The sequence below is a fragment of the Pteropus medius genome, unplaced genomic scaffold (assembly GCF_902729225.1).
Source record: "Pteropus medius unplaced genomic scaffold, Ma_sr-lr_union100, whole genome shotgun sequence".
NCBI lineage: Eukaryota > Metazoa > Chordata > Mammalia > Chiroptera > Pteropodidae > Pteropus > Pteropus medius.
The window spans coordinates 16171025-16183308 of NW_024349801.1; the positions used below are offsets into that span (position 1 = coordinate 16171025).

General features: G+C 32.0%; 1 non-coding gene and 1 pseudogene across 1 annotated transcript; both read left to right on the plus strand.

The window, feature by feature from the left end:
- The first annotated feature begins 6931 nt into the window (after window positions 1-6931).
- LOC120623174 (uncharacterized) lies at window positions 6932-7050 on the plus strand (annotated as a pseudogene).
- Window positions 7051-11041: 3991 nt separating this feature from the next.
- On the plus strand, window positions 11042-11148 carry LOC120581097 (U6 spliceosomal RNA). The gene has a single exon (XR_005647150.1). It is a non-coding gene; the product is annotated as a U6 spliceosomal RNA (small nuclear RNA).
- The last annotated feature ends 1136 nt before the right edge of the window (window positions 11149-12284 follow it).

Here is a 12284-nt window from a genome sequence, read left to right on the forward strand (position 1 = left end):
TATGATTAATGATAATACTTACATTTAATAAGCATTTTCACATGCCTGATGCTGGGTGAAATTCCACAACTCATTTAACATCACTAATCATGAATTAGGTAATATTGTGATTTATATTTAATGTATTTGTAAGCTGAAGCTTAGAAAGGTTGAGGCATGTGTCCGAGGCCACACAGTATATATTGGAGCAATGACTTGAAGCAAGACTTGCTTGCCTACAAGTTGGTTCCTTCTACCCATAATATAAAATTTTCTCTTATAAAAATGTCATGAATAGATCTGTGATAAAAGGGAGTGAATCTGCATCATGGCTACCTATTCAAAGGCTGAAAGAACAGTTTTCCCTCTTATTTTTTTGAGCCTCTCAATAAAAATGAAACAAAATTAAAAAAAAAAAAACCTCTAACACCACTTTGAAAATGTATTAAGATGTATATTTTAGTGTATAAATTAAAACTGAAAAGGAAAGCAAAGAGATCTAAGCAAGCTTCTTAATTTCACAATTGTGAAAAAACAAAAAGGCCCAGAATAAAAGTAAACATCCAAAAATGATCAAAACCTAGTCAATGGGCTCCTTCTCAGAACTCCTTCAATTTCACCACACTTGAGCAGTGTGCTAATTATTTAATTTATAACCTGAATAAGAATGTATTGAGAATTTCTGGTCCTGTAAGGACTGTGACTTATTTAGTTTCCATGTTCAACGGTGAGCATTTTTTGGTGGGGAGGGGTGAGTAAAAATCAGAAGTGTATAAGTTGAATTAACTTGAGTTTTATCTAGAAGGATGCCCATGAAGAAACTAAACAAACACAAACATGCAATTAAAACAGTAACAACAAGACACTCAAACATCACAAATAAGTTAAGGCAGGATATGCTAAAGGAGAGAAGCAACAATAGAAGGGTATATGGCTATTAATATCTATGGCCATAAGCACTGAGAACATTTATTATGGAAAGTACTACACAATGGTTAAGTCTGTGCAGGCCGAAGAATTCAATGGAGAATATTGTGACAGTGGCAATATCATCTTGAGATTATACAGCCCTACACTTGTAGGACTAGACTTAGTCTCCAACATAAAGGAAGATATCCAGTTTCTACAGTGAGGACCAGATTATCAAGACACTTTACTTAATAGTGAGTCTTCAGAGTATTAAAATAGCAGTGCATATTAAGCACTCTATCGTCACAGGATTGAGCCTTCACTAGTCTATACTTGGGGCCCTAGGGTCTCAGTAGGAAGAAGAAGGGGAGATCTGGTATAAAGGAGTGTGAGATATTAACAGTGCAGCACTGTGTTTATTATTGTATTGGAAAATAGTCATTCCAAGTTGTTGCTATCATAAATTGAACTTAATGCTATGTTTCTGAGTTTTGAGGTTTAATTAGAATCTGTTTCTGTAATAGTGTATGAAATGAACTTTATGCTCACATAAGGATTTCAAATAATGAGTAATCATCCAAGAAATTGAATTTTCCGTAATAAAAAAAAAATGGTCATTTCAGTTATAATACGGATCTTAGATCTGGATTAAGTTTAGAGATAATTTTGTTCAACTCCATCATTTCACAGTGAAACATCTAAAAAATAGAGAAGGCAGAGGACCTATTTAAAGTCACACAACTACATGGTGGGCCAAGGATCATATTCTCCTGGTTTTCTAAATGAACTTTTCCATCAGGCACCATCAGAAACAAATACTGCAAGAACACCACTATTTTCTCATCCCCTAAGATAAAATTTAAACATCCTTTTTTTTTATCCTTCATTTCCTTCTTTCCCTGTGGTTCTTCACTGGACTAAATACTCAGAAGCAAAACCATCAATGTCTCCCTGATGAGGATTTCATTCTCTTGTCTTGATGATATTAATATCAAAACCTCCATAACTACTACCTTTTTTCCCTTCAATGTGGCGCAAGAACCTTAATCACTAGAGATAGGGTGGCTTTCTAAAGAAAAATGGGGCACTTCCGTGAGAATATGAGAAAATCAATCTTAGGCAGGAAAAGAACAATATTTGGAATGATAACATATTTGCAAAATCAATTTTCCTGACAAGTAACTCTAATCATATAATTTGCCTACTCCACAACTTCAACATCTTCTAACTGCCGAAGAAATTAAGCCATAATTTGTCATTCTGCTATTCAAGAGTTCCCCTAAATTGACTGATCTATCTTTTGAGCTACTTCTCCAATTTTGTCCTGCCGCGCTAAAATCTATACTGTGACCTGACTGAATGGTATCCAAGTTTGTTGCCCATAATGTCCACCTCTACACTTTGAACATTATTAGTAATCAGTATGTATGAAGTAAAATAAATAGAAGAATAGAGCTGGTGATTCTGCCACATTTTATATCCATTGTAAATTACTGTGGAAGTATTGTAGTTTGTCGTTTTTTTACAGTTTGTCTAGGTATTGATTACCTCTATGTGAATAATCAATGATTTTCAGTTTTCAAAACTGAAGTCCAAAATCTTGATCACAGGTGGCACCAAAGCCTGAGGTTGTTCCTCTTATTGTCTTTGCCAGCTTTCCCTCAGCAGGTACATAGGGAATTATGAATATCTGTAGTTGTCAGGGCAATGCACTTTGTAGCTAGAAGACCAGAGTTAGAGTTCCAGTTTCAATAGCCAGTAGGTATGTAATGTTTAAAGTGTGACCTCTTTAGGGGAAATTCTCCACAGTTGAAGAATAAAAGGTTAGACAAAATTGCCTCTCTTTAATTCAGTAATCCTATTACAAAATTACAATTTGAAAATAATATCAAACTCAAAAACTTTTTCTAAATGGAGAGCATTACTGGGGAAGAGCATCTGAAAAATGTCAAATCTAGCATTGTTTTTAACATGTTCAATCATTGATGTGGAAATATGTAAATTGGAATTGGCATGTTTCTTGGATCAGACAGACTTAGTTTAAATAGAAAATATCCTAGCCTAATTTCTTTGTGAAAAATTGTGGAGATAAAATTGGAAGTTGTAGATAATATAGTAAACATAATAGCTTTCCCTTGCCTGCTTCTTATCTTTCTCCATCCTTCTCGCTCTTGCTCTCATTCCTGTTTTCTCTTTTTATCTCTGGCTAGAGATGGATATAATTCATGTTTATAAATGAAGGATAATTTGGTACAAAATTTTTAAAGTGTCTTTCTGACATAAATGTAATGAACTCATGTGAAGCAAATATGAACAATGGCAGAAGTGAAAGATGCTTAGTGATTATAATCCTTTTCAATGTATGTTGACATATTTATCATTAAAAAATACTACTGGAAGAGTAATATTTAAAATACAAGTCTCTGTTATATGTTTCCAGTTACATGGGCTATACTAAACAAAATTTTAAAGGAGCACACGGTAATAATTTGATTTTCTTTTGGAATATAGAATGTATGAATCCCCTGATCTTCAAAAGTTTGATTCTTCTCATTAGGTAACCAAATAAAAAATTTTTTTGTTGTTTTTGTTGTTTTGTTTTTTCCTTAGGAGAAAATATGCAGGAAAAGATTTCTTCTAGAAGAACTTGGCATAGGATGCAAAGTGGGGGAAAATACGTAATACTGGTACTTGCTAAGAATCATTCATCTCTGAGGAGATATGCATTGATAGCCAGTAGTTCATGCAGAGTGAAGTAAGCCTTACTAAAGTAATATTGTTTAAGATAGCTGCCAACCTATATTTCCCATCTAGAATACTGAAAAAACATTGCATTGTATTGCAAAGCGGACTTTGCCATCAGAAAGCCCTGGATTTCAATCTCTACTATCTATGTTTTCTTGAACAATTCCTTAACTTCTCTGAGTTTCAATTTCTTTATCTAGAAAATAGTAAAATAATCCCACAAAAAATTGTTAAGAGGATGAAATAAGATAATGTATGTAAAGCAATAGATATCTCATCTCAAAAAGTAGTAGCTCTTATTCTAATTGACTTGGAATCAGTTGTCCTAGTTTACATACCAAATAATGGCAGCTCATGGAGGTCTTCTTCAACTCAGGATTGTGCAATTCTTGGCATAGAAGAAATAATTGAGAGTTTTCTTCATTTTGCACAAATCTGTAAACCATGTTCCCATGTTCATTTAATCTCACAGTTTAATAGCATATTAAAGTAACAAATTCTTTATTCCTATATTGTGTGCATATGCACACACACACACACACATTCTCTCACTTTATATATATATATATATACACACACACATACATTTATATAATATATTATATATACATGCACACGCTGCTAGTAGTTACAGTGTAAATATATTATAATTCTATTATCACTCTAAATTTATGTGTATATGCTTAAAAATGAGTTTATTCCTATAGTATGTATATATGTAGATAAGCAATATATCTTTTTATATATACATATATATCAGTAAAAATATAATTAGCATTAAGTATAGTAAATACACACTAAATGATGCTTTTTATTAATTAAATAATCATCTAATTTCAGTTGTAACTTATTGGTAAACTTATCTTCAAGGAAATAACTTTAGAAAGTTAACAGGTAATTCTAATTACAGTGGATTTCTTCCTGGCATTGCTTTGGGTTAGCATAATGGTTGATTTTTCTGACTTGCAAATGAATCATTAAATTATTAATATAGTTTTGTATACCATATTGATGAAAATAAAAAATAATTTCTATAATAGTTTCATTAAGAAAAAACATAAATATAGTCAAAATATAAAACTAGGCTACGAGAATATAGTTTTACTATTAAACAGAATGGCAAGTTTTAGCAAAAACTATGTCATCAAGCATATTAAGTTATAGATGTAACTCAATTTTATTAATTATGTTTTTTAATACTTTCAATTTAGAGTAGTTTTAGATTTGAAGAAAAATTGTGAAGTTGTTTAGGGAATTCCTGTATGACTCACATCAAGCATTCCTTATAATTAATGTTTCACATGACATATTTGTTACAATTAATGAACAAATATCAATATATTATCATTAACTAAAGTTTGCACATTATTCATTACCTAATGTATTTTTCCTGTTTCAGGATCCCATCCACATAGCCACATTACATTTAGTAGTCATTTGTCCTTAGGTTCCCCTTAGATGTGGCAGGTTTTACTGACTTGTTTTTGGTGATCTTGACAGTTTTGAGGGGTGATGATCAGGCATTTTGTAAATTGTACCTCACTTGGAATTTTTTCTGACATTTTTCTCACTGTTATAGTGGAATTATATGCTTTTACGAGAAAGACCTAAGAGATAAAGTGCATTTTTTTCACATCATATTAAGGGTGCATGCTACCAACACAGCATCACTACTGATGTTAACCTTTATACCTGGCTGAGGTAGTGTTTCCCAGGTTTCTCCACTATGTGGCCACTCTTTATTGACACTTTCCTGCTGCAGTTTTGAGAAGAGAAATAAAATGCAGAGCCCACACTTAAGAAGTAGGAAGTCACGTTCCACTTCCTTGATGAAAAAGTATCTGCATAAATTATCTGAAATTATACCTGAGAGATTTGTCCATTCTTGTTTATTTATTTATATGAGTATGAATTCATGGATACTTATTTTACAGTTTGGGTTATAATCCCATAATATTTTATTTATTTTGTTGCTCAAATTGTTCCAGCTTTGGTCAATGGGAGCTGTTCCAATTGGTTCCTATGTCCCTTTGACATATTACCATTATTTGTGTGTGTGTATGTGTGTATTTTAAACATTAGCTCACTTTCTTCACTAGAGATAGTCCAGGCTTGTTTTTTATACTCTACTCCTGTCCTAGAATCAGCCAAATCTCCAAAAAGACCTAGTACATTTTATTATACAATGGTAACAGAAACCAAGATCTATTTACTAGGTGTGCTTGTGGCTACTGAGGTGTTGATTTTCTAGATGAAAAGGCAAGGAAATAGATGTGTGTATATTAACCCATGTATATACATGTATCTATAAATATCTCTATCCATAACCATCTCTATCTATATTAAGCTAAACATGAGTTCATAACAACTCCAACTGTAATTCATTCGCACATAAATTACCTCCTTATCTTTACTTATCTAGAAATTTTCACTCCAGCTACAAGAAGCCTAGCTTTCACTATCTGTTATCCACTTACTTAATTGTGTAATTCTAATATACATGTATAGCAATATCAAATTTGTTAACCATTATTCCTGTTGGAAAGAATTTTATTCACTACACTAGAGCGTCTATGTACCTTTTCTTTTTCCTTTAGTCTTAGTATCCACTCATTTTAAAAATTACTTAGAGAAATATTTTCCTCTATCCAATTTGGTGAATCATTACGTATATAATACAGTTAGATTGTTTTGTCCCATTCTACATTTTGTCCTGAGACCCAGCCACTTTGTGTGTGTGTGTGTGTGTGTGCGCGCGCGTGTGTGTGTGTAATTTGCATATACTAAGGTTCAATTTTTATGCTATAAAGTTCTATGGCTTTTGACAGTGTCATGTATCTACCATTACAATGTCATATAGTTTCATCACTCTAAAATAATTCTCTGTATTTCACCTATTCAACCCCCTCATCTCTTCTCCTCTCTGGCAACCTCTAATCTTTTTTTTTTTTTTTTTTTTAATTATCTCTATAGTTTTGTTTTGTTTTGTTTTTCACAGTGTCATATATCTGAGACTTCATTTATGTCTTTTCATGGATTGATAGTTCATTTCTTTTTATTCCATTGTATAGATGTACTACAATTGGTTAAAAATTAACCTATTGAAAGCCAACTTTTTTGCTCCCAGCTTTTGGCATTTATGAGTAAATGCTATAAACATTCACTTGCAGACTTTTGTGTGGACATAATTTTCAAATCAGTTGGGTAAATACCAAAGAGCTCAACAGCTGGATTGAATAGTAAGACTGTTTTGAGCTTTTTAAGAAACTACCAAACTGTCTTCCAAAGTGACAATACTGTTTACGGTCATGCCACCCTGAACAAACCCGATCCTGTCTGATCTTGGAAGCTAAGCAGGGTCAGGCCTGGTTAGTACTTGGATGGCAGACCACCTAGGAAGACCAGGTGCTGTAGGTATGAAACATAAAAATAAAAGATTGTAAGCTGACAAGATCCTTGTAATCTGTGAGGTCAACTGAGGGTTGCTTCACCTAAAAAAAAAGGGGACAATATCATTTGAGAATCCTTCTAGCAATGATTGACAATTTCTCTTGTTGGCATACTGGCCAGCAAATGGTATTGTCTGTTTTGTATTATTATTATTTTTTACATTTTAGACATTCTAATATGAGTGCAGTGGTATGTCAGAGTTGTTTTAATTTGAAGTCCTGTAATTTCAAATGATGTTACTTATCTTTTCGTATGTATTTGCCATCTGTATATATTCTGTATAGACATGTCTGTTTAGGCATTTTGCTCATTTATCTAGTTGTTTGTTTTCTTACAATTGAATTTTAAGTGTTTTTTGTATGTTTGTGATTAAAAAAACCAAACTTTATCAAATAGTGTTTTAAAAATATTAAACTTCCAGTTTGACTTTTTTTTTTCATTTTCTTTCACAGAGCAGAAATTGCTAATTTTAATAAAGTGTAACTTTTTTCCATGGATCATGCATTTGATGTTATATCTAAAAACTCGTGGGAAAACCAAAAATCATTTAAATTTTTCTTGTATTTATTCTCCAGAAATTGTATAGTTGTATGTTTTGCACTTAAATTTATAACCTATTTTGAGTTAGTTTTTATGAGAAGTATAATGCCTGTTTAGATTTATTCTTTTGAATATGAACACCCAGTTGTCCTAGCACAACTTACTAAAAAATATTATTTCTCCATTGAATTGTCTCTGCTCTTTTGTCAAACATCAGTTGACATACATTTCTGTTACTCTACTTCTGGACTCCCCATTCTATTCCTGTGATCTATGTGTTTACACTGTCTTGAATACTGTAACTTTACATTAAGTCTTGAAGTCAGATAATACAAGTCCTCCAATTTGTTCTTCTTAAGCATTATGTTGACTACACGAGGTATTTTATCTTTTCAATATAAACTTTGGAATGAGCTTTTTAAAACCTACTAAATAGTTTGCTTGGAGTTTGCTTGGGATTATATTGAATCTATAGATTATGTTCAGAAGAATTGTTAACTATATCGATTCTTCTAATCCATGATCATGGATATCTCTCGATTTATTTAGATACTTTTATTCCTTTTATGAAAGTGTTGTAGTTTTAAACATATAGACGCTGCACATATTTTGTTTAATTTATACACAATTATTTCATTAATATTATAAGGTAAGGATTATCTTTTAGCTAAATTAAAGAAAAATGCTATTACTTATTCCTTGTTTTTTTCTCTTTCTTTACATATATTTAATTTTCTGACTTACATCATTTTTTTTTCTCCCTCAAACTTTTAACGTTTCTGGCAGATCATGTCTGCTGGTGATAAATTCCCTCAGTTCTTGTTTTTCTAAGAAAGGTTTAATTTTTCCTTTATTTTTGAAGGACAATTAACTGGATAATTTAGTTTAGTGATTTTTTTTTAATATTTCAAATATTTTCCTTCATTATCTCTTTCTTACATAGTTGCTGCTAAGAAGTTCACTGTAATTCTCATCTCTGTTCTATAGTAGGTAAGTTAGTTCCCTCCGCCCCCCACCGCCACCCTCTCTCTGGCTTCTCTAAATTTTGTTTTTGTTCTTGTTTTTGATTTTCTTCAGTTTGACTATGACATGCCTAGGTATAGATTTGTTTATTGATTGGTATTTACCCTGTTTGGTGATTTCTGAAGTTCCTGAGTATATAATTTGGTGTGTCATTAATTTTGAAATTTTTAGTCATTATTGCTTGTGCTCCATTCTCTCTTCTTTTTCTGGTATTCCAAATATATGCATATTATATGTCTTAATATTGTCAAAGAGTTCTTAGATGTTCTGAGGTTTTTTGTTGTTGTTGTTCACTTTTTTTTTTCAATTATTATTTTTTCTCTTTTTATTTCAGTTTGGGAATTTTCTATTGGCCCATCTTAAAACTCACTTAATATTTTCTTGCCATGGCTAGTCCACTGATAAGCCTATTAAAGAAATTCTTCATTTCTGTTACAGTGTCCTGAATTTTTAGCATTTCTTTTTGATTACTTTTTAAGAATTTTTATCCCTAAGCTTCCATTAACCACCTGTTCTTGCATGCTGTCTACTTTTCCATTAGAGCGTTTAACATATTAATCATAGTTATTTAAAATTCCCTATCTGATAATTCCAACATCTGTGCTGTTTCTGAGTTTGAATCTGATGTTTACTTTGCCTATTCAGATTGTTTCTTTCTTGTTTTTTGGCATGACTTGTCTTTTTGTTGTTGTTGAAAGATGGACATGTATCAAGCAATGATAACTAAGGAAAATAGGTTATTAGTGTAAGGATTTATTTTAATCTAAGAGTGGGCTATTTTAAAATATTTGTAGTTGTAAGTCCCAGATTCTTTGAGTTCCTCTAGTATCTTTTTGTTTTCTCTCCTGATTTTGGTCTTCCTTAACTTCTCAGAAAGAGTGTGTTTTGCAGCTCTTTCAGTTGTAATCTTGTCAGTATACTGGAGCTCTGTTAGGACAATAGTAAGGTATGGAGAAAATGAAGCATTCTATAAACCTATTATTAAATCCTAATTTTTTTAGTAGTCTTCTATCCCTAGACTGTAACATTGATAGGTGTTTCTCAACTTTTTGTTTCTCTTTTGGTGAAAGAATGGCGAGAGGGGATGGGAGTTGAGTAATTTCCCTACCTACACATTGCTAAAGCTCTGGTATAGGCTTCAAATCTTCACCATGAGGACCTGGTGGGATTTCTAGAGGTAAACCTCTAAAAGAGCAGGGGTCCCTATAATACTGATCCAACCCCAGGGGTTTTCACTCTTATTTTAGCCTACATCCAGCCTCCAACAATTCATCAAACTATCATTTACATCTTTTTACCAGTTTATTGTTCTGGCAACTTTTGCTCTAGCTAATCTCAACTATGACTCTCTGGATTTACTCATTTCTCCAGATTTGGGGTGGCAGTTTGCTCTGTGAGCTCACTTTTTCCGATTATTTTAACAAAAGTTACTAATTTTCAGCTTTGTTTTTTATTAGGATAAGAGTGTCAACTTCCAAGCTAAGTACAGAAATTCCTCATATATCCCTACCTCATACATTCATAGCCTCCCTTATTATCAATATTCCCAACCAGAGTGTTACATTTGTTAAAACTGATGAACCTACATTGATATGTGATAATCATCCAAAGTCCATAGTTCATATTATGATTCACTCTAGGTATTGTACATTCAACAGGTCTGGACAAATGTTTAATGACATGTATCCACCATTATGGTATCATACAGAGTATTTTCACAGTCCTTTTTTTGTGCTCTGCCTATTCATCCTTTCCCTTCTGCCACCCCAACCCCTAGCAATCACCGATCTTTCTACTGTCTCTATATTATGCCTTTTCCAGAATGTTTTATAGTTAGAATCATACAGTATGTAACCTTTTCAGATTATCCCTAAACTTTTAAAATCACATGTTGTTTTAGATCAGAACCTCTGGCCCCTACAATATATTGATATTCACAAATCAAGAAACAAGGCTTGGCTTGTATCTATTCTCTGTGGCAACAATCCTATATTAATTTGTGGATGACTTATATTTCTGGTAGTAGAAAGGGAGAGAGGCGTTTTTTAGGAGGCATTGAGAATAGAGGTGACTCTTTAGGAAATATGACAAAATTGTATCCATATATAATTATATAAACATTATAATCTATAAACATAAGATATTTAAGCATAGTTTTATGATTTCATAAAATGATTGCATAGAAGTAGAATAAAAATAACTATCTTTTTCAGAATTTAAATTTACTTAAATTAAAAAAAAACACTGATTTGGAATTATTGTTGCATAAAATCATATCTATTAATAGATTATAAGCTAATGCTAAGGTCCATATTTGATTTATTAACATATCTTCTAAAATATCTATTACTAAACTGTATACACAAAAAGTTTAATGATAATAAAGTTAAGAGCTGTGCTCACTTTAGCAGCACATATATTAAAATTGAAACAATACAGAGAAGATTTGCATGGCCCCTAATCAATGATGACATGTAAATTGACAAAGTGTTCCACATTTTTGAAATGCATGACCTTCCTAGACTGAATCACAAAGAATTGGAAGTTTTAAATAACTGATCAACATTAAGAAAGTTGAAACACAATCATCTAAAACCTCCCAAAAAAGTAAAACTCCAGATGGCTTCACTAGGGAATTCTACCAAACATTCAAATACTTAAACCTATCCTTCTCGAACTCTTCCAAAAAACTGAAGAAGAGGCCAACATTACCCTGATTCCAAAAGCCGGCAGGGATAACATGAAAAAAGAAAACTGCAGACCAATATCTCTGATAAAAACAGATTCAAAAATCCTAAGCAAAATACTAGCAAATTGAATACAACAATACATTGAAAATAATAATATGGCATGATCAAGTGGGATTTATTCCAGAGGCACAAGGATAGTTTAACATGAACAAATTAATCAATGTGATACACCACATAAACAAAATAAAAGATAAAAATTATATGATTATATTAATAGACGCAGATAACATATTTGACAAAGATACAACACCCATTAATGATTAAAACACTCAAAAAATGGGTATAGAAGGAAAGTACCTCGACATAATAGCCATATGTGACAAACCCTCAGCTAACATCATAGTTCATGGTGAAAATCTTAAAGCTTTTCCTCTAAAATCAGAAACAAAACAAGGATGCCCACTCTCACCACTGTTATTCAACTTAGTAGTAGAAGTCCTAGCCAGAGCAATCAGGCAAGAGAAAGAAATAAAGGCCATCAAATTGGAAATAAAGAAGTAAAACTGTCACTTTTTTTAGACGACATGAGTCTTTATATAGAAAATCCTAAAGGCTCCACCAGAAAATATAGAAACAATAAATAAACACAGTAAAGTTGCAGGATACAAAATTAATGTACAAAAATCTATTGTGTTCTTAATACAAACAATGAAATTTCAGAAAAAGGAAAAAATAATTCTGTTTGCAATTGCAACAAAAAAGAATAAAATACTTAGGAATAAACTTAACAGAGAATGTAAAGGCTCTATACACTAAAAACTACAAGACATTGTTAAAAGAAATTGAAGACAAAGAAATGAAAGATATTCCATGTTCAACGACTGGAAGAATCAACATAGCTAAAATGGCCATATTACCCAAAGCGACATACAGCTTTAATGCAATCCC